The 23295-nt window shown below is 50.1% G+C and overlaps 1 long non-coding RNA gene across 1 annotated transcript; it reads right to left on the bottom strand.

Moving 5' to 3' along the window:
• Positions 1-21202: 21202 nt before the first annotated feature.
• On the bottom strand, positions 21203-22063 carry LOC144376156 (uncharacterized). Its single transcript, XR_013436294.1, has 2 exons — positions 21589-22063; positions 21203-21394 (listed from the first exon to the last, which is right to left on the bottom strand). It is a non-coding gene; the product is annotated as an uncharacterized LOC144376156 (long non-coding RNA).
• Positions 22064-23295: the final 1232 nt, after the last annotated feature.

Here is a 23295-nt window from a genome sequence, read left to right as displayed (position 1 = left end):
CGGTTAGAGCTTAGTAGTTCGCAGAGCTCGCGCAGAACATGTTTCAATAAATTACAAAAAACCCCAACGCCATGAAAATTTATCAATTGTTTCACATTAAGCTGAGCAGCAGAGCTCAACTCAGAGGTTAATCGACTTGCTCATGGACACCCAGCTCAGGGGTGAATGGGGCTCTCGTTCCAATTCAGGATCACCAGCTCCCTCATCTTAGGTGGCTCACCAGGCCCTGGGGTCTCAGGAGCCCGTTGAAAGTTACATCGTCTCCAGTGATGCCTCATCCTCTGCAGATTCTTCTGGAGGCAAAGTGGCTCTGGATAACAAGTGGTCTTTTGTTGTATAGAAACCACTTCAGATCCTCCCAAAGGACCAGAATTTGGTATTAAAAAAAATGACCTTAGAAATGCTTTTGTCTGTCTTCCTATTTAATTAATGCTTTAATTGTTTTGATATATTAATAATTTTTAAAGTTGAAAGAATCCTGTGTGTATCATGAAACACTTACGCCAGAAGTTTTATGTCACGTTTCACGTAATGGAAACGCGGAAGGGTGCTCCATTTCTGACATATCAGTCCGTGGCCGGACTTCCACTCACTTAATCCTCCTGTATCCTTTCAGGAATGCAGCCCGGGACGGCCCAGATCATTTAACCTCTGGATGCCTCATCTGCTAAAGGGCAGGCAATAGTGCCTCCATAGCGGGAGAGGTGAGGTGCAATGCACTAATGTATGTTACAGCAATTAGAAAGGTGCCCATGAAGGCCAGCAATCATCTTTTTCCAGCTCTCTGCTGGACACCCTCTTCTGTCCCCTACCCTTCCACTACTGAGCTCTTTGTAAGCATACACCTCTTTTCCTTCCCTGCTGTATCCCTTCAAGTCCTGGTGCACGTAGTAGGTGCCTAAGACCTTGTTGAAGGGATGCGGAAGTTTTCAGTGCTTAGAAATCCCCCAACCTCATCTTTGCACAGAGAAATCGTGAAGCCCAAGACAGAGGTGATGGGCCCTTGGTGAGACCCTGGGGGGGCTCTGGAAGGGCAGCTTGGCCGTGACCCGGCTGTATGGAATGCGCCCTTCCCTCGGCCCCCAGGTTCCAACTGTGACCTTATAAATTTCCACTGTGGATGACACCGTGGGGTCTTGGGACCCAGTGGGAGCACTGGCAGTGAGTTGCTGGGCTCATTCAGCGCTCGGGCCACGGATGGATTTGGGAGGGAGGGACATTTTCCTCAGCGTGTCTGGCTATGAAAAGAAAGAAGAGAAAAGCAGGAATCTCAGAGGGTGTGGGAGGTTTTTGTGGTTTGGTCCAAAATCAGAAACAAAAATGAGAAGCAACCTCATGTCCTGTGGCCTCAGACTTAGACTCTTTTAAAAATGAAAGTTCTCATTTGTCAGTGGTCCTGTGAGCAGAGGTTTCTGGGTACTCTGGGGCTGGCGACAGGAGGAACGGCTTGAGTCTGACCAGGTGGACGGATTCTGGAGGCTTTTGCAGAAGCCCTTATCCAGCCTCAGGGAGTGAGTCAAAAGAAAGACAATAGGAACACATCTAAGATCCTGAGGAAAACCACCTGGCTCAGGAGGGAGTCTTAGTTCATGCTTGCTGTGAAACAAACCCCCTCTGTGGCTTCAACAACCACCTTTATTTTTGGTTCTATGGGTTTGCAAATTGAGTTGGGCTCAGCTGTGCAGTTCATTTTTCCTGAGTGAGTAGGCTTCCCCTCCACTGATGGCCAGCTGCAGGAGGGATAGTGGCGTTCCTTCTGGTGGTTGGATGGCTATTCGCTGGGCAATGGGGAGAACTGGACCATGTACTTGGCATCATGTAGCAGGTTGGCCTCGGCTGCTTAGATAGTGGTGGCAGGAGGGTGGAGGGAAGGAGAAAAGGAAGAAGGGAGGGAGGGAGGGAGGGTGGGGAGAGAGAGAAAGAGAGAACATGCAAGGAAATGATTCTTGAGGCGCATGCTCAGAAGGAGTTCAGCATTGCTTCTGCCATATTTTACTGGCTGAAGCAAGTCACAAGGCCAACCTAGATCGAAAAGTACATTCTACAAAAATACACCACACCTCTTGAGGGAAGGAACTGCAGAATCATGTTGTGAAGGGGCACGGACATGGGGAGGGGGAAATTGGAGCCATTTTGCACACTACTGCTGATGGGGAGGGCCGAGGAATCCACAGCTCTCAGAAGAGCGAAGTAGATGAGGAAGCTGCACACGGAGAATGAGCACGCCTGAGGATTCTGAAATTCTCCTCAGCTCCCTGGCTGTGGTGTGGCAGCAGAGACAGGCCTGGCTGGAGGGAATGGAGAGTGGGGTGGGTTTAGCTCTTGATCCACCTCTAACCAGTCGTGTTGCTTTGCAGAGTCAGTGGATCCATTTTAGCCTTACTTATCCATCTGCAAAACGGGAATCACAATTCCTAACTCACAAAATTGTGAGGATTAAGGAGGAATGAGTCTGGCATTTGATTGGTGCTGGAAAAACAGGTGTGATAGGAGTAAAATCTAATATCAATAGTGCCGTGGGGCATGGCTGCAATCCCAGCGGCTCAGGAGGCTGAGGCAGGAGGATCACACGTTCAAAGCCAGCTTCAGCAACTTAGTGAGACCCTGTCTCAAAATAAAAATAAAAAGGGCTGGGAATGTGGATAAGTGGTTAAGTGTCCCTGGGTTCAATTCCCAGTACAAAAAAAAAAAAGCAAATAGCAGCATCTGTGATAAAAGGTAATAGGTGATAGGGAGTAATCAGAATTTCCTCTTAGAAAATGTGCCTGGAATTTTATATCCTAGACAGCAAAAAGGCATCCCAGGATCCTACCAGCAAATCTCCATGTCTGTGAGGCGATTACCAGTTCAATTCAGTCAATAGAACTGGCCCCTAGCCACGTGCACACTGCATGACCTCAGATGTCTGCCAGGGCCTGGGTGGGTCACACTCTGAGGGCTGGGTCTGACCCTGGCCCTGAGCACAAGGCCCAGAAAGAAAGTGGGGTTCCTTTGAGGAGGCCAGGCAGCCGTACCTGGGCTCTGGAAAGCTCTCTCAATTCTTCTTCTTTTCTTTTCTTTTTTTTTAATTTGACTCCCATGTGCTGGTGTCTCTGGGCAGGAGAAGATCAGGAGGGATCTTTATTCTTATTTATTCAGAATAAACAGTTCTAGACCAGTAATCTCCAAAGCAGTTTGGAAGTGTATTTTCTTGTGTTGGTCGGGAGCCACTCATCACATGTGGCTACTGAGCACCAGGGAAAAACCAGGTGAGCCAAGCCTCAGGGCCTTGGAAGAGCCTTCAGGACCGTCACCTGGGTTCGTTCCCCCTATTTCTCAGCAGGCTGAGAAAAGAGAAAAACTCAGGAGGCGGGGGCAACCCAGAGGCCAGTGGACACTCCGTCTCTTGGTCCCCCTTGCCCTGTTCTGAGTGGCTCAGCCACTTGCAGCTCCCAGAAAGGCTCCCAGGTCTCCAACTGCTTCCTCCTCCTGTCACATGCAAGGAAAATCAGACCTCAGCTTCCTTCAGGGACAAAGGAGAGAAGCTCACAAGATGTGAGAAGGGTCCTTCACATGTGGACGGCTGCTTTAGAACCAAAGGAACCCCATGATCCAGTGTGGGAGGTGAGTCCCGGAACCACACCAGCCCCCCTCACCCCCACACGTCTGTGCACACACATGTACACACATGCTTCGTTTGTGAAGGAGGTCACTTTTGGAGAGTTGGGACAAGACGTCCTGGTCTGGAAAAGCTGAGGGTTTTGCTTCTGCTTTAATTGGGTTCAAAAAGATGACAAACCAAATGCGCCTCAGGGTTTGCTTTTGAAACTCACATTGGAATTTATTTCAGGACCTTCCCCAAGTGGCTGCAGAATGCTGCGTGTAGACCTGATGGTGGCTTTTGCCGGGAGATTTTTTTTTTTTTTTCTTCTTCCTATTGCCTTTCAACTTCAGCAGCAATAATTGGCTCAAACCAATCACAGTCTTTGCGTGCAAGCTAAATGAAAAAGGCCACCCTTTGTCCAGGCCGCCAGCCTCTCTATTCCGTGATATTTCTTAAACTTGGGACTCCATTGCAGGCAAATGTTCTAGCGTCCTTTAAAGGAGAGACTCTTTCTGGATCCTTCGATCAATTGACTGCAGTGGATAGCAGGGCTCCTGCCTGGGCTTCTTGCAGTGGTGTGGTCAAGATGAGTTCTCTGCTATCACCATAACTTACAAGGCTCACATAACCATGTAACGACTTGGTGATTACATGGAAAATATCGTATAAATACATAGCAATTACAAGTTCATGCAGATTACTTGGTATATACATTTGAAGTTACCGAGTAGTTCAAAGATTAATTATCCTGTAACTGGCAGTATTTAAATCATTTTTTTCTCAAATGCGAATATGTCGAGGTCGACTTCAAGGCTGGCTAGGATGGGTATGCGATGAGTATGATCTGAAAAGAAGAAATGAAATTTGACAGGCATGGATTATTTAAAGCATGCCTATGTGAGCCCAGCAGCCACTGCACTTTGATGCAAATCGTAGGGGAAAGAGCAGGGGAGAGTGTGTAGAGAAAGGTGCTGAACAAAGTAAGGATTTCCTGCTGGCGACTTGAAATTTAAACAAATAATCATTTAAATGGCGGCCCGGCATTACGTTCCGAGTTGTGTGCATTAATGTCAACATCTGGTACCAACATTTTGACAATTCTATTAAAATGCCCCAGCATTCCCTATCTAACACCTGTTAGCTCTAATTTTCTTTCCTGAGAAGCACACCAGTAGACAGGGTAGATTCCAAATCATTTATCACTTTTAAAGTACTTCCATATGCGTGTTGGACCCAGCCTGGCCCTAGGCAAACGCTTTCTGAATGCATTAAAATTCAGAACTATTTTTTTGTAAGTGTAGACACCAATGTTTCATTGAATTCGTGTCTGGTAATTATTAGCTTAAATTATGGCTCACACATGACTTGACAAAGTGGACCATGAATTAAAACGCGCGCAGGCACACACACACACACGAACGCGTACACCGAACTCTTCAATAGATACACCCAAGTCCTGCATTGCACCGTTATTGAGATGTCAGTCAGTAATCATTAGGCAAACACTCTTCATGGAGGGAGCTGCTAAGAGGCCCAGGCATCCCAAGAGACCATCTAAAAATGTCAAAAATGTTACAGTATAAATGAATGACACCAACAAGAACACATGTTAGAGTTGCAAGCAATTAGTTAATATATTACAAGTTTCAACCTCTGAGCAAAACAGGCAACAAAATTTTCTCTTGACAAAAGGCTGCAGATAAGATCAAGTTGATTCTCAGACAGTACAATTGCTGAATTGGAGCAACCTGCAGCAGGCTAGGAGGGAGGGAGGATCCTGGGAGGTTCAGGGAGTCGTAGGGTGCGCACCCAAGGCTTGGCTTTCCTTGCTAGAAAATGGTGGGTGTGACTGCCTGGCTCTTGCCATGGAAAAGTGAAGTCTAAATGCAAGAAGTTGTCCTTGTGCCCCATGGATCAGGATGATGAAGCCGGCTGCTGTTCTTTGCTGGGCCTTCTGAATAAAATTTAGAAGGTAAAATGAAATCTTGTTGCTATATTTCACAGGAAAGGAGGTGCCTTGCAAAAGGGGATATCTTATAGGTAAATGCTTGCCCGTTGCTTTTGAGAGGGAATTTTTAAATGAAACATTGGATATTGTGTAGTTTTTCTTTCAACCCCCCTACTCTCTCTTAAGTCTCTCTCTTGTATGCAGGATCCCTCTCTCCACATGCAAACACATGCATATGGAAAAGATGTTCGAAGCAACACCACCAAAAACTCATACAGAAAATAGGTATTGGACAAAAATCCACATTATATGCTTGGGATAAGGATTTGAATGACTTCCTTGGAAATGCAAGAAAACTTTGAGAAAGAAGGAATGAAAATCCGAGCTCACTGACTCTGAATGTAAAAGAAATTTGTAGACAAGTTAAAAATGTCCACCCCTATACACATGCACACCTACACTTTCACACTTCCTCTGTTTACTAAATAACATTTCAGCACAGTTTTCATCTTATAAGGAAAGTGTTTGAAACTTGGAATAAGTGCACTTAATTAAAGGAAGGCTGTGAAAATGTGCACTAATCTGATATGACTAATAGCAAAGTGCATGAAATTGCTAATTAGAATTTCATTAAAGGTGCTGCTTTATCAGACTGTGAAAATCACAACCTTTAAAATTCTTTCAGGAGAGCTTAATTCCTTTTCAAACAGAAATATTCTTTAAAGACATTTGATTTGTTCTGAAGGAATTCGTGGCTTCCACTGAAACTGAAAACGTTGCTGATATTCCAGGAGGTGACATCAGAGTAAGAATATAGATCAGGGACTTTGTTTCCTTTGCCTGATGAGTCCCCTCCTCCCCCCCGCACCTCTACAGATTATTGTTCAAAAACCTAGTCATGAAAAATGGAGTTGAGTCCTTGGTTTGTTCCACATGTAATTTGTTTTCTGCTGAATCCAAATGTTCATTCTTTCCTTAAAGAGAAAAGAAAAAAATTACTCTAAAAAAATTAAAGTCACTAAAAATAAAAGTTAAATACTTTAATTTTCACATGCATTAAAAAATAAAGCAGCGCATACAACAAAGTGTTTTTTTCTTCCTTGAAGGAAAAGATCATCCATTTAGATAAAAACAAACAAACAAACAAACAAAAAAACAGCAAGTAGCCTTTAACCTTTCTTTAAGAAATAAATATCTTAAAATAAGAATAACATTTCAATCACAAAATTGCACTTTTTAAATTTGGGAGATTCCAGCATTAACAATAGTAAATACACTTTTATCTCTTCCCAGATGTGCTCTCCTGAATTACGCAATTTTCTTATTTCATATCTTGATGATTCCCTGCCCGAAATCTGAACGTCAGCTTGTTTTTTTTTTACCAGATTTTTAAAAAATTCTACCTTTTCATCCCTTTAGCTTTATTCCTTCACTCTTATAATTCAGCCACTTCTCTTCATATTTAAAAAAGTTGTGCACTCTCTCTGATGCCACCCATGGTATTTTGCTGTTAGTTTTCCTGTTGTTCAAAGGTTCTTAAAATTGATATCTGTGTTCTTTTTAAAGCTCAAGCTTGATTAAAGAGTTACACTCTGTTACTAAAAAAACATTAATATAAATGGAAACTACAGCTCACTCAACGCATCAGTTTACTTGCACCGAACTTATTAAAAAGCCAGCCCTGCTCAACAGCTCAGACCACAGTCTACACTGCTGGAAGTTTGTAGAATCTGGTGCCCTAAATACACTTTAAAATCTAGATGCAAAGACTAATCAGTCATATTTACATGAAGAGCATCACTGAAAGGGGAGAAAATGAGAACAGAAGTAACTTTATTTGAGAAACAGTGTGATTTCTTTGGACATTTAAACAAATCTCAAGTGGGCTAATTACAGGTTGCTCTCTCTGATTTTCACTCTGGCACAAGGAATTTTCGTGGCATTTAGATAATTTATCAAGGGGACTAGGGAACAGATAACAGATTGCGTTTTCCTTTCCAACATTTGGGGGGTACATTTGTACAATAAGAGGAATGATTTTTTAAAAAATCGGTCTAGACTTAAATGAATGAAAATTATACTAGTTAACTGTAATGTCTGGAGTCGGAGCAGGGGTGTCCTTCCTGCCTACCCCCGGGGCCACCGTGGTCAAACAAAGCTGCTAATTCGAATGTTTTAAGTTTCAAATTGAGAAATATTGTTCTAATACGGCAACAATGGGGCTGTTGTCCTTTCAAGCGCTCTGCCATTACAGACTCCTTACAGCTCATTTTATGCAAAACAAATGGCAGGTAATCGTGATTTAATTCTTTTCAAGTAAATTACAGTGAGTGCGTGGCACAAAGCCGCGGCGGACCCTCCCTTCTCCGTCAATAGCTGAATTAATGGTGGCAGGAGTAAAAACAGCAATTGTGCACAACAGCCCTCCCCGGCTCCCACCCCTGCAACGCGGGACCTGCCAATCTGGCCGCGCCCCCACCAGGCTGGAACGCTCGGGTCGCCGCCGTTCGGATGGAACGTTCTGGTGTCACCGCGCGGCGGCCGCAGAGCCCAGGGCTCGCTCGGAGCCAGCGTCCCGGCAGGGGTCAGCGTCCGCGCGCTGCGCGCTGCGGGCCAGGGCGCGCGGGGACCCGGGGCTTGTGGCGCTGGAAATGCGAGTTAACAGCGCAATGGGTTCTCCGGGCAGGTCAAGGATCGGGGCACTTTGAAGATCCGCTAACCACGCCACGTTCCCTCGGCGGGAGACCCTGGATGCTCCCGGAGGCTGCGGCACGGCGCGGCGAGAGGTGGGGCGGACCCCCGCCAGCGCCGGCGCGGGGGGCGCGGTGGCTGAGCGCTGCTGCGCGTCCCTGGGCGCAGGAACCCGAGGGCGAGACCGGAGCCACTCCGCGATCACAGCGCCAGTTTTTGCCGAGAAGCCCGCTTGGGGCGAGAGATGGGTTTGGGGAGCAAGGGATCAGCTAGGAAAGCAGGGGTCGCCTGTGGCTGAGAGGCGCAGGTCTAGTGCCCGGACCCCAGGCTCACCCGGGGAAGCCTGAAGCTCTGGAAGGGACTTTGAGATGAGGCTCTGTTCCTGTACACAGTAGGTGTGCAGTGACCATTGCATTGAACTGACGGCCAAAGTACTGCGTGGCATTGTAAATCACTTTCCTTTGTACTTGGAACAAAAATCAAACTCCTTCCTGAGGCCCAAGGTTCCAGCCATGGCCTGGCCATCTGCTCCAATAGGTTCTGGATGCCGAAGGTCTGTCCGCGACCGAACGCTGCTCTCACTGTCCTGAAAGGGGGACCTTGAGCAAACGACTTAGCCTCTTTGACCTCAGTTTCCACAGCTGTAAATGGGGTCAATAATGGAACCCTACACTCAAGGACCTTGATGAGCTTTCACACAGTACTTAAAATGGTGCTTGGCTCATAGAAAAGTGCCTGATAAATGTTAGGAGGATTCACTGCACCCGGGCCATGTCCGCATTTTCCATCTTCCTGGACCTTCCTGAACGCCTTCCTGCCTCTGCCCCTGCAGGCAGAGAATTTGCCTTTCTCTGTCATGGCTTCTGCTTCAGGCCTTCACTCAACTGTCACCCCAAGACGTCTTCACTGTCATGGACCATCCTGCTCATCGTTGACTTAAAGCTCTGTGTTCTTGCTAGTATTGATCCTGATCTGAACGGTTTTCACCTTTTTCTTGGCCATTATTGCCTGTCTTCTCCCCGAAGTGTAAGTTCTACAGGAATGAAACCTTTCTTCTCTGCAGGCTCTCAGCACGTTGTTCAGGACCTGGAATGTAGTAGGTGCTCAATGAAGCCCAGGAAATGGATGAATGAAGCCACTTCCTCTCTGACCTCAACACCAGAGTGGTTGAACTTGTTATCTCTTATGGGCCCAAGTCTGTTGTTCAAGGATATAAGCAAAATCATCCACGTGGAAATTTTTATTTTCAAAACGAGAAAATTAACAATTTGCTAAAGAGATCTAGGTTTTCAGGCAGAACTACAGACTGTTCTCAATGATGTCAACTTTCTTCCCTACCTGGGTCTAACATGGGCGGGAACCAGTTTCTGAGAACTCCTCCCATCCTCCCTGAGCCAGGGGACGAGGCCTGACAGGTGGTTAAGGCCCTTCTAGATCTCTTCCCTAGTTTTGCCTGACCTTCACCCTCAGTTGAGGGTTTGCTGGTTCTGGGCCAGTTTGGTCCTAGTACCCTATAGATGTCCCTGTCCTGAGCCAGCCCTGCCTGCTTTTCTCCTGTAGGTCGGGGACCCCCTCTCCCCTGCCAGGGCCGAGAAGCTGGGTGAGGCTGCCTCAGCAGCTCAATTCAAGGTGAGGAGATGAGTCAGCTGGCTAGGGTCATTCTGTCTCAGTGTGCTGACTGGAGCCAGGGACAGAGTATTTCTGGAAGGCCTGGCTGGGCTCCTCATCTCCTGCTATTTATTTACTCAGTGAGATCACTATAAACAATGCTGGGGCATGGTGACCATCCTCAGTGGCCACTCCTCTCTGGCTATCCAGAGATCAAGAAATATAAATACTCCATCCATTTATGTATCTCAGAACAGTTGCTTAGCACCATCAGGTGCAGTGATAGTGCTGGGGACATGGATACAATAATAGCTGACACTTGTTTGTCCCTTTGCAGGTGCCAGGAACGGTTGAAACTGCTTTGTGTGTGCGATGTTATTTAACATAACACACATCTGTCAAAATGGTTCTTTTATTGTCAAGAGGAAACTGAGGCTCAGAACAGAAACAGAACATGCCCGGGGCTGAGGTTATAGCTCGGTGGTAGAGCACTTGCCTCGTACCTGTGAGGCACTGGGTTCCATACTTGGCAGCATATAAAAAGAACTTGCCAAGGCTACTCGGTCAGGAAGTGGTGGGATCTGGGCTTTGTCCTCGTAACCACCATGCTGCATGGTCCCCATCAGTCTTCATAAGGAAGAAGCCACAGACTTGGCACTCCAGAGGCACAGAACAGGGCAAGCAAAGCTGAAGGGGAGGCTGGTGGGTGGAGTTCCCTGCACCAGGGGTCTTCAGCCACATGCCAGGCCTGTTCTGACGGCTTTACACCTCGTATTAGTATTATCCCCTAAGTCTCCACAGTGGCCCTAGCTGGTAAGGAGTAGCAGGGCCCGCATTTTGCAGAGGAGACTCAGGGGTCCAGCAGCTCGCCTATGGTCTCAGGACCAGCGAGTGGCCCCACTGAGATTTGAAGCCAGCCCCACCCTCCAGGTCCAGGCTCTTATCCTCGTCCAGCATAAGGCCTCTGTCTGGCAAACGTCATGCCCAGGTGCTGGTGTGCAGGTGGCCCAGAAGCCTCTGACCCCTGGGTGGCTCAGGTGTTCCTCCCGCGCCCTGTGCTTGCAGGAGCAGAGCTGGTGCTGCTAACTGAAACCCGCGGGAGCTTCTGTTCCCTTGTCTATAAAATGGGGGAATGAGGTCAGCTCCACCTGCCTCTTGGAGCTGCTGTGGGGACCAAGGTCAGGTATGGGCAGGGCTCTGTGGAGCATGACCGCTGGCCTCAGAGACACCAAGTTCCATGGCTCCATGGCTGTGGTGCTGGGCAGCATGGGAGGAGGCCAGGCCACCGACCTACCTCAAGGCTTCAGCCCTCAGGTTCAGGATGCCTGGCCCATGATGAACGGAGAGGTCATTATTTTAATTGCAAAATGTCTATAAACGAAGAGTCTCGTTTGATGATGTAGATGGATAGAGAATTAAACCTTTTACTTTTAAAAATTAATTAGCTAATTAATTAGTTTTTTTTCCAAGACTAATCTCTAGGCTGGATTCAAGGGCACCTAGGCCAGCCCTCGGGGATGGCTCCATGCCAGGCTGGCCCTGGGTGCTCTCTGTGGCCAGCTGCACTGGGCGCTGCAGCCCAGGGAGGCTGTGTCTGCTGCCCACACGGTGCCTCTGCTGGGTGCCTGGGACCTGGTTCCGCCGCCTTTTCCCCACCTGCCAGCTCGCTGCTTCTCTGTTGAGGGTTTTGGTTGACACCTTGATCTTGTGCAGGGTGTGAGGCAAGGGCCATGCTGCTCCATCCCCCAGGGCTCCTGTGGTTCTGGCTGTCACCCCACATGAGCAAGGCCCAGGGTGACATGCATCATCCACAGCGTGGCCTGGGTCCCCTCCACCTTCACCCCAGACCTGTTTCTGCTCCCAGAGCTGGATTTGAGGTGGAAATGAGGTGGTCAGAGATGGCCGACAACCGCCTTCACAAAGCCACGGTGGGTGGAGCAAGGCCATGTAGGTCATGCCAGCCGTGAGGTTACAATGCCACCTCCACAGGCCAGTTGGTGGGCTCTGCATGGCGCTCCCAGGTGGCAAGTGGTGTGGTGAGGGACTTTGCTGCAACACACTGCGGGGAGAATCCTGCCCTCAGATCAGGAGCTCCAAGGGAGGGAGCAGGTGGGCTGCATGGGGGGACAGCAGGTAAGGGAGACCCTTCGCTACCTTCCTTGAACTTGTGGGGTGACCAAGAACATCACACGCTGCATGAGTGCATAACTGGGAATGGAAAGTCTGTAGGACTGCTGTAGCCACTGAGGATGGAGGACCTGTGCCCCGCATTATAGCGGTGGGGCCTTGGGCCAGTGACATAACTTCTCTGTGCCCCAGTTCCCTCCTCCATAAAAGTGAGGTAGCACATAATTGGGTGTCTTTAGGGTTTGGGGAGGAGTTAATTATGTAAAGTGTGGAAAAGCATTCTGAATGGTGTCTGCCACAGAATAAGGAGTTAATAAGGGTCAGCTGACTCCGAAATATAAGCTCAAAATTAGCTTCTCCATTTACTTTTCTTCCCACTCAAGATACAGGACACACCAAAGTCAAAATGGAGAGCCTTAAACGCTCCCTGTGGACGAGAGGCGAGTCTGGTGTGCACTCCTGGCCTCACTGCCCACTACCCTGTGGTCCTGGTAAGTAGCTTAGTCTCCTTCTCCATGAAATGGCTATAAAATAAAAAAATCTATTACTAACACTGAGGATTCAATGAATAATACACATAAAGCGAATGACTTATTATTAATTTTTACCCCTTTGCCCTTCAAAAAATTGTCCTTGACCACATTCTTTTTAAACACTATGTTCTCCAGTTTTCCTTCTCTTCTGGCTGCAGAGGCAGCCTATATTTCCCAACATCCTCTGGGGTCCCGTCTGACTGCATTCTAGCCAATGGAACGTCACGGGAATAATGTGTGACTTTCAGGCCTGGGCCCTAGAATTTCTTGCCAGATCCTTGTACTTGTTTCTCGTCGTCTGCCAAGTGCCTGATAATAGTCAGGTGACCTTGAGAGCCACATGTTGAAGATGTGGAGTCCCTGCTACAGAATCTAGCTCTTCCTTGCCTATTCCCTGCAGGCCTTCTTGGACTGAATCGCATTGTATTCAACCACTGAGATGTATGGGATGTTTGTTACTGCAGCTAGCAGGGAGCCTATCCTGACCTATACTGGATTCTGTAGACCTCTAGTATATACACCTATATGTGTTTATTCAAGAATTTGTGTATGTCTTAGAGTCTACCCAGCCTCCAGCCTTCTTAAACTCCTAGTGTGACCTAGTCAGGACTTACTGCCTTCAAGAACAAGCCCTGGCCACTGTCAGTGGTTGTGCTGACACAATTCCTCAGCACAACTTCTTGGCCTCTGGGCCCCCTGCAGTGCAGAGATTGAGACAGCCTTACCTAGGGCATTTTGGAGGTAGCCTGTGTCTCAGGACAGGGGTCTCCTAAGAGACATTGATAATCCCATAGACTCTCTTCTCCATTCTGAGGTTGCCAAAGTGCTTGCTTTTGTCCTTGGCACATATGATAGATCTGGTACATGGCAGGCTACAGGATCAGGCAGCAGATCCTCCCAGTGGGGCCCTGAGACTTGGCTCAGACCCCCTCCCCAGCCCTGCCTCCTCTTGTTCTCTATCTTGGGTGAGGTCGGCTCTTTACTTGCTGCTCCCCCATGAAACAGAATGCTCCCTAGAGGCCAGGACTCCACTCATCACTCCCCTGTCCCCCGGAGGCTGCTGCGGGGCCAGGGTACATGGCAGACATGACTTGCTTGGCATAGAGTTGACTTCAGGGTCAGGGACCATCCTCATGGTATTCTGGAAAAAGAAAAAAAGTCCTCAGCTTCGGTGAAGTTGATACTAATTGAAAGGAATACTTTCATATATTGAGTGTCTCTTTTGTCCCAGGGCCTTCTGCAATTTCCTGAGCTCCTCCCCACTGCCATAATTTGAGGTCCCCAGTGTGCAGTGGAGGTGTGAAGATGCCAGCCCCGGGGTCCCCTCACTGAGGAGGTGGCCGGAGCCTCCAGCTGGGGGCAGTGCACTGGCCAGAATGGCGAGCGTCCAGGGTCCCGAGCTGCGTGCTGGAGCCGTGCATGCCGAGTGCTTTAGATGAATTATTTCATTGAGTTCTGCTAATTTCCTTATGAACCAGGGGCTACTATTGCCACCATTTTATAGGGGGGTGGGAACCAAGTCTCTGCCAGAGAAACTCCTTTTCCCAAGTTTTCACCGTTTAAAGACATGGAGGCTGGGTGCCATTTCCATTCCATTTCCTGTGGAGCAGCCCCTTTCCAGGCCACCCTCTGCCATTTCATCAAGGTCGGTGGTAAATTTGGGTGGCGGAGCGCTCCCTGTCATCAAGCAGAATTACATGTTTGAATGAACACCTACTATGTGCAAACTCTGGTTAAAAGCCCTGTCATCACACAGGGAGGACCCAGCCGGTCCCTAGGCATGGTATCCTGGTAGAGAAAGGAGCTTTGTACCTCTGCCTCTATCCCCGCCAAATCCGCGCCGTGGAAGGGGTAACGTGGACCGCGATGCATTACATTACGCTGTCTACCTCAGAGGAAAGAGAGATCCCACAGGCAGGGGCAGAGGTGGTTTCCCGGAGAAGTGGAATCAAGATGAACTGTGTCTGTTTGGACCTGAATACCTGCTGGCTGAGTGACCTTGGCAAGTGACCTGCCCTCTCTGAGTCTATTCTGCCCGCTCTAAGGTGGAGATAACAAAGGTACCGACCTTGTAGGATTGTCAGGAGGAGTAAGTGAATTAATAATAGGTAATATAATATAATAAAATGATAATATATAAAATGTGTAAAGCACAGTAAAATCTCAGCTCTGTTCATATTTAGTCTTTTTATTATTAAGAACTGCTAGAATTTCAGTGAATACCACAAACAAAGCTTCAGAGTTGAGAAAACCAAGCTCTCTGTTGGTCTGAAAACAGGTTCCAGAAGATTCTCTCGAAAGGGCAAAGGGAGGCGGGTTCCTTGAGGGTTTTCATCCGTGTTTTGAGAACAATCAGTGGCTCAGCCTGGCTGGTTCTCACGGGGTGGACAGAAGATGAGGCTGGGGAGAGAGGCAGGGCCCAGCTGAGGAGTCTGGACCGTCCGTGCCACCAATGATGTTCCTGTCAGTGACACTCTGTGTGACGGTGGTCTCTTAAGATCACGTTGCTAAGTGATGTCACGGCTGTCTACCCTACCGTGTTTTCATGATCACAGAATCACTTAGTGGTGCCCTTCTCAGAAGGCATCCCTGAGAAAACACAGGCATGCTGGACAGGCAAGGGGGAGCCATTGAAAGTCTTTGAGCAGTGGTGTGTTGTGGCCAGGGCCATTTTAGAAAACCCAGCTGGCTGAAATGTAGGGTGGACTGAAAAGGGAGCAGAGGGAGAAGCCCAGTAGAAAATTATTGTCATTGACCAAGGGAGAGGTTGGTGGCAGCTGGGAGGCCAGGGAGAGCAAGCATTGGCACTTGAAGAGAGGGAGGTCCTCTGGACTGGGGGTGTGTAAAGCTGCTGGTGCCCGTGGGCGTGTGCTGTGCACACCCTTGGCCAAGAGTTGCGTGGTCGTGTGGGCGGCTGGGAGTGACAGCAGGCCTTCCCTCTGCAGGCCCAGGCCTGGGATGCGGTCCTTCTGGGCACCACATCACTGCTGATATCTTTGTGCCAAGAAAGAGACAAAAGAAAGAGAAATGGGGGACCAGCCTCTCTGGGTCCTGAGAACCCAGGGCGCCTGTGTCCTCTGGGTGGACAAGCTCTCCGCTGGTCTGAAAGCAGGTTCCAGAAGACTCTTCTTGGAACGGCAGAGGGAGGCAGGTTCCTTGTGGGTTTTCATCCGGGTCTTCAAAAAGCAGAGCGGACTGGCGCGAGAGCTGCCTGTCTGAGGCGCATTTTATCTTAACCTTTCCATGTAATCCTGAAAGCCCACCTAATCAATTGAAGATCATAAAATATTAGACTTAATGCTGCAAAGTGCTGCTTTTTAATTCACATAACAAGCTCCTAAATAATTCAAATAGCAAACAGACCCTGCGAGTCAATGGTGGGAGGCTGCTTGGATCAGCGGGAGAGTGTCAACACATGCCACATTTCCCGGATCCACTCCATTTCAAGAACCCTATTAAGTTAATTGCCGGTTTCTGACAGCAGAGAGCATGCTGGGAGCACAGCGAGCTTTATTAGCCTCGTGGCATCTGCAGGCCTCAGCCACTTTGCCCCTACTTGCAGGCACTGGGAGCCGCACAGAAAAAAAAAGTAAATCAAATTATGAGACAATAAATGCTTTTGGCAACACATGGGCATCAGACCCACTGGCAAATCCAAGAGCATTCACGCATCATTGCTGTTCTGTTGACTTGCTTGCAGCAACGCCATCTGTATGTTGCAGAAGTCTTACAGGATGTCATAGAGCAGTCACATTGATTGGTGTCCCCGTGGCCAACGCAGGATGATGTTAATGCAAGGGAGGGGCCCCCACCTCCTTAAGAATTACGGGGCAGAGAGAGAGTTTCTAGAATGGAGTTGGGGGACCTTGGGAGAGGCCTCACTTACCTCCTGTAGTTGGTGTTGCTGGTTCAGATTTGTGAGTGGATCTCCTGGGTCTGCAAACCCAGTGAAGATGGTTCTGGAGATAGAGAGGGCCGGGGAAGGGAAGGGCAGCTCATTAACCAAGATCCTTCGCCTTCTGCCAGGGAGAAGGTGTGCCCGTTGTCATGTAGGGGAGGTACCAGGACATGGTTTCCATGGTGACCTGCTATCACGTTGGTGGCCCTGGTATATTGAGTGGAATGAGGCAGATTCAGCAGCAGGTGTGGGCTCCCATCTCTCCAGCACCCACTTTGACATGTGGGAAAACACGGACAAAGGGGGATTCTGTGGCCGCCCCCAGGGTCACGTGTGAGGGGCGGCTGCTGGTTCTGGCATGATATCCTGCTCTAGCACCTGGCCTGGCCTCATCCCATTGAGCTGTTTTTCTTTCAGGTCTCAAAATAACCGTGGTGACAACCTAGATTAAATAGAGATTCTAATCCCACTTTACTCATTTACCCATTTCAGCAAAAGGTCTAACTTCTCTGTCCCTCTACCTCTTTGGCCAGACGGGGGTGGGACTGCCCACCTATTGGGACTCCTCTGGAGGTGAACATTGACCTGGCGGTTCAAGTAGCCAAGGTCAGGCATAATCTCCTTCCCACCATCTATGTAGCGCACTCAGGAGAGCTGGTTTATTTGTTTCTAGATGATTCTGTTGCAAATCAACCATCTTTCAATGTATCCCATCTAAGTATTTACATTAAATTTGCAGAGAGTGAAACAAACTCTTCTCTTAAATCTCTTCCTGCCCCAGTTCTTACACCCAGCCTCCTCCTTTGCAGAAATCATTTTTCTTTTGGAACCAGCTCCTCCATATGATAGCAAAGAAAATTTAAGGGTGACTGGCAGGAGTGAGGAAGTGGGGCACAAGATTGGCAGCAGGTAAAAGTGGCAGCAGGTGGACCGACCCCTTCCATCCCGATTCTCTTGGCTCCTGGGGCTCATGGAATCCCTGCACTTTTGATGCTGAAAGGGGCCCTAGAGATGGAGGCTGGCATCCTCTTTATAGGTGGGTGCATGGACTGAGGTTCAGAAAGAGGGAGTGACTTTCCTGAGGTCACACAGCCAATTAGTGGGGCAGCCAAGGAGAGCACCTGGGTCTCCCCTTTCCCCACCTGCCCTCTGTCCAGCTCTCGGACACTTGGGAATAGACTCGGGAGGTATTGGAGCTGATCTGCGTTACCTGGAAGAAACAGAAAAATGACATCTGGCCAAAGTCTTGCTCTCTCCTGCATTTGCAGAGAGAAGAGCCACTTTGCCTCAAAACTTCTCTCTGGAAATAATAACCGGAGTCCACAGCTAATCCCCAGCAATAACAGCTACCATTTTGGAGGACTGATTCCAGGGACCTCACTGATCTCACCCAGCTGGCCCGTGGAGTAGGTGTTCCATGATTCCTATTTTACAGAGGAGGAAAGGGTTAAGTAGCTTTTACCCAGCCGTAGAGCTGGTGAGAGTCAGGGTGAACTTGAACCCGGCTCCATTTTGACTGGTTACTTTTTCCTGTGGTGTCTCCCTCCACCCTGAGGTTTTGGCTTTAGGCCCAAAGACATGCAAGTTGTTACCAGGTGAGACGAGAGATGGGTTACTCCCCGGGGCCTACACTAGCCAAGATTGGTGGGCACGAGCTGGAAGCTGCTGTTCACCTCCCGCTGCACCATGCCATTCTGCCCCTTTGGTAGCCAGGACAGGTGGCAGGGACCAGACCTCCTCTTTCACACAGCCACCAGCTTCTAGGAATGAAGTGTGTATATTAGGAATAACTTCAGCGGCACCTAACAGCAAACCAGAATAAAAGCGTCTTAAATGCGTAAAGGGTTCTCTGGTGTTGGAGAAGTCCTGGAGAGACTGTGTGGCGGCCTCACAATTATCCAGGGCCCATGCTCTCTCTGCTCTGCCATTCCCTATAGGACTTCTGCCCTTGGCGCTTCAAGATGCCGGCTGCAGCTCTAGCCATCACGTCCACATCCCAAGCAACAGGTAGGAAGAAGGCGTAAAGCCAAAGGGGCCTTCTCCAGTTATCGTTTCCTCTCTTCCAAAGAACCTGCCTGTAAGTCTTTGGGACGAGTTTCTCTCACCTTATTGGCCAGAACTTGGTCATGTGCCCACACCTGGCTGTAGGAGGGGACAGGCAGCAGAATCTTTAACTGGGCACAGCTGCGTCTAGGACGTAGGCTCGGGAGTGGGGAAGAGGGACACCAGGCGCTGGGGGGCAGCGGGCAGTCTGCCTTGGAGTGATTCTCACCGCCTTCTCCATTTGCCCTCGTGATGACGGCTGAGGATGGGAGCGCTCAGGTTAGAGAAGACTCGGGTTGATGTGGAGAGGGTTCGCAACACCCTTGGAGGTAATTGGCAGTGCCCTGGGGCGCCACTGGCTTAGGGTGGAACCTCTGTGCTTTCTGAGCTGTTTGCTTGGGAGATGGCAACGGTGATGAAATCCAGGGTAATTCACCCGGCCAGCGACGGTCGCCCTGCGCTGTCCCCTCTCCAAACACGGGTTGATTTTACTTCTCTGGATTTCTTCTGCTCATAACGCTCGTGTCCTGCAGGTTGGCTGAGGCTGATCAAAGGGTGGGTTTCCTGTTCCAGAGGATTATCTGATGATTATTGGGCTCTAGAAACAAACGTAGATCCCACCGACACGCGTCTCCTGAGCACCGGGCTCTACATGTCCTGTCATTCTCACAGAAACCCTGCAGGAGACGTGGATGACAATCCTATTTTACAGATGAAAAGTGGAGGCTCAGAAAGGCTGAGCAACTTGCCCAAGATCACACAGCTGCTCAATGCCAGAACTGAAGGTCATAGTTCCCACCCGACCATCTGCTGTCTCTACCCTCCCTCTCTGTTGGAGAGCACGGTCCCTTGGGACAACAGGGCATCATGGAACCCTTTAAGCAGGCCTCTCTCTCAAGTCCTTTCTTAGTAACTGCACCTCCTTTTTCTTTCTCCTCCACTCAGGAGCCTCCTCTGATCTTTGACACCTCCCTGGAGATTGCAGCCTGAATGTAGCCCCCTCCTCTGACCGCCTTGTGGGCCCCGGCCAGTCGCACACCCTGTCCGGCCTCACCATGCTCATTAGGAGGCCTGGCCTCTCCCCTGGTCCCGCCTCCCTTCCCAGACATCTCTGCTCCCACGATGCTGGTGGAATCTGGGGCCTGCAGCGTCTCTGAGGTTCTGACACACAGAATCTAAATATATACTTTGAAAATTGAAAAGTGCTCACATATAGAACGTGGCTGTGGGAAGGGCGATGCCGCCTTTGAACGTGTCTCTTTAAAGACAGAATTTGCAAAGTGTTTTCCTGCCCTTAAGGAGACACTTGAACATGGCAGCAGATGTAAAATGGAAATTGAAGTGTCTCTCCCAGGCCACCGTACGAGTATAGAACAGGCACAGTCTATTCCAAGCGCTCATTAATAGCTGGTCTCTGAGGGCCGTGGCAGCAGCAGAGGATTTGACTCATTAAAAAGGTGACGAGGCAGCGTTTGTGTCCTCCCCGCCTGTCGCTGCGTGCTCCCAGTCCCCAGCCGTCCCCAGCAGGCCTCCGAGGGACCTGACACTGCTGGCACGGGGAGCTGTTTCCTGGGGGTTTGAAAGCGTCACCCGCTCACTGGTCACAGAGAATCGTCTCCAGGTGGCCTGGAATGGCATCACCTCCAGATACATGCAGAGACCCAGAGCTTCGGCTGTCAGCTATTGAAGATGGCGGTGCCCCTCCGCGTAACCCCGTGGCCTCTGGGTGGCACAGTGAAGGGGCAGTGCCCCAGGCTGGCCTTTCTGGGGTACCCGGGGCTGCAGATGGGTCTTGGAGGGCCTGGGCCCTTGGAGGGTCTGCGTGGCCATGATGCCCCCCTGCAGGAGGCCCGGGCCCGCGGCAGGGAAGGGAGTCTCTGGCTTAACTTTAGCCCCCACCATTTGTTCTTGGTTTTCGTCTCCCCACCGCTAGGATCTGGAGTGACTCTGTCTCATCCTTGCGCCCCATTTTCTGGGCTCTGAGCTCCCCGAGGACTCTCCACCCACAGTCCTCCTGGGGGAGGCCAGAGGGAGCCTCACTGGCCTCTGCACACCTGTCTTCTGACCCCAGCGTCTCCCTGCTCTTGGCCTTGCTGCCGCGCCCGTGGCCTGGGCTCCTTCTCATGGCAGCTTGGGTGCCCTCTTCTCAGATGGCACTTCCCTGCCACCTCGGCCCCTGCTCTGTCATCTCGGGAAGGTTGGAGCAATCTCCTTTGCTGGGTGGCTCCCTTATGTGTTGTGGCCCCCAGGGTAAGGACAGGCCTGTGACGGCAACGACTTTCTTGTCATCGCTCACCTGCTGGCCCAGTGCTTAGCAGGGCCTGACCCCAAAGGCCGTCCACTGACGGAGTGGCCCCCACACGGGGGGGACGAGCAAGCGGTTCTCCAGTCCCCAACCCTGGCTCTCACCGCCCCACCTGGAGCAGCCCTTGGAGCCCTTTTTCATCCCTGATCCTCATCAGGCTGTGCCCCCTGCTCCCTCGTGTGCCTGGGAGGAGCTGTGGGCTGCCCCGGGAGCACCCTTAACTCAGAGCTGGGTGGAGGCAGGAAGGCGTGGCTTCCTGCAGGAATCTTTTCACGACACAGGTGGTCACTGGGTCAAGCAGTTCGTTTGTCCACTTTACCCCTCTTTGGAAGACATGAAGGGGCCTTGTTTATGAAATGCGAATAAGCTGGGTGGTTGAAGTTAATTTTCAAAAGAATTAACTTGCTATTAATAAAATGTGGTCAGGGTTTGAGGGGGTGGGGAGACAGGGAGAACAGCCCACAGCTGTTTTATGTATTTATTTATTTTAAAATATACTCAGGACACCGGACTTCACCTTGAAAGGACTTCAGAGATACAGCCATCGAGACAGCCTCCCAAACAGCCAAGAAGTCCAGGGGCAGAGGAAACAAGGCCGCAGGAGGGCTTGGGGTGACACTCGCTGGCAGGCGGTGAGCGGTGGGTTGGCTTTGAGTTTCTGATAAACCAGAGAAACAAAAATAAATAAATAAATAAAGTGTCCCCCAGAGACACACTGAAACCATGGCAGCGAGAGCAGGTCCAGGTAGCTGGGAGCAGAAGGCGTGAGCCGTGTCAGAGGCTCCCAAGGAAGGCGGGATTCCCTTCTGGGCGGGTTGGGATGTTTGGGTGGGGACAGGGAGCAGGGCTCACACAGCGCTGTCCTGGGTGACTGGGGCTTGTCCTGGAGCGTGTGCACGCAGGTGAAAGGCCGATCTCCCATGATCTGAGTCTGGACTTAACTCTCTTAGTCACATAAACAGAAAGCCATTGAAGCCCGTCTCAGTTCTACCTGGAACCGTCTGGGAATGCGACAGCCGTGTCCGAGAAGCAAGATCCTCTGGCTTTGCTGGGAGCGTTCCGGAGCCGTGCTCACCGAGTTGGGAAAATCACGTCACCCTTGGCAACACCACTCTTGGTATTTGCGTCTCCAGCACAACGCGCTGGTTGTTTGTCAGGACGGTGGCTGTGGCACTCACTGAGGCCTGACCCCCGGGAGCTGCTGGCTGTTTGCTCTGCTCACAGGTGGCTCCTGTAGGAGAATCCTGCCCAGGGGCCTCCGTCTTTCTCCCTCCTGTAGGGGCACCATGCTGGCACCCCGCAGGCCCTCTGTAAGTGAAAGTGCCAATGTCCCCACCACCTGGTGAGCCACCTGGGGAGGTCTGTTTCCTTCCCTTTCAAAGGAGGTGGCTGAGGCTGAGGGGGTCAAGTTCTTTGCTGGGCCCGGTGCTCCCTGGTAACTCAGGCTGTGCGGGGCTGGGCCTGCCTCTGTCAGCTGTCCCCACAGCGGCCCGTTCTATTGCTTTCTTTCTTTCTTACTGATCTACCCACTAAACTTCAGCCACTGGCCCTGGTGACAGATTTTCCACTTGGTCCTTTGAGACCCTCCCACAGCTACAGGTATTGCTGTCTCCCAGGAGGCAGCCTCTCGACCTTGAGACCCCGAGCCAGGAGCTAAGAATATCTCCAAGAGTATTCTCAACACCACGACAGATGTGCCCTCAAATTACCTGGTCCCAGTGGCGGGGAGCAGAGGAAAAAATGGCACCGTTTTCCTGAAAGCATTACACACTTAACCTGCAAAGTTACATCACACGGACACGCACGGGTCCACTGAGGGAGCGTATTTCCAAACCAGAGACAAGTCATCTGACAAGACAAGGACCCCGAGTGTGTCCTTCACAGAGAAGGCAGGGAGGCTGCAGGGGACAGTGCTGGCCAGATGCATTCACAAGTGGGAGGCCAAGACAGTCCTCCCACAAATGGACACTGTGATGGACCTTGGCCCCCTATCTGCACTGACCTTGTCCCATTCGTTCCGAGACCAGCCCTGTCAAGTGTGCCCAGGGCTCCTATGCCCTCCTCTTACGCTGCGTGACCTGGGGCCCAGCCTGACCTTGAACTCAAATGTCCAGACTCCCAATCCCGTTTTTTCCCCATCACCCAGTGCAGTAAGAGATGTGAGTGGGTTGACTGTGTAAGGCACACACGCACACGCTCACCCAGCGGGGCTTTCCACAAAATCGTCCCATGGTCTGACTTCATTTCTTCAGAGTGACAGGAAGAGCAGAGGAACACATGTAGGAGTTCAGCTAGGGACAGTCGCTGGCCCAGGGAGAAGGAACCCTGCCCAAAACTGTCCAGAGTAAATTGAGTGGCGAGTGGTAGACATGGATAAGGTTGATGTCACCCTATAGTATGACCACAGTGACCCAACTCATTAGTTGACAAAATAATTTTGTTGGATGACTGTTATTAATTAAAGCATCCTTAGAAATTAATTTGAGGGTGATTTTGTGCCCTGAAGTGAGGATTTAGTAGTTTACTTGGTTTCAACTGGGTGTGGTGGGGCACATCAGT

This window comes from Ictidomys tridecemlineatus, chromosome 1, assembly GCF_052094955.1.
Source record: "Ictidomys tridecemlineatus isolate mIctTri1 chromosome 1, mIctTri1.hap1, whole genome shotgun sequence".
Classification (NCBI taxonomy): Eukaryota; Metazoa; Chordata; class Mammalia; order Rodentia; family Sciuridae; genus Ictidomys; species Ictidomys tridecemlineatus.
Note: the sequence above shows the minus strand (reverse complement) of the source record. Positions and strands in the feature narration are given on the sequence as shown.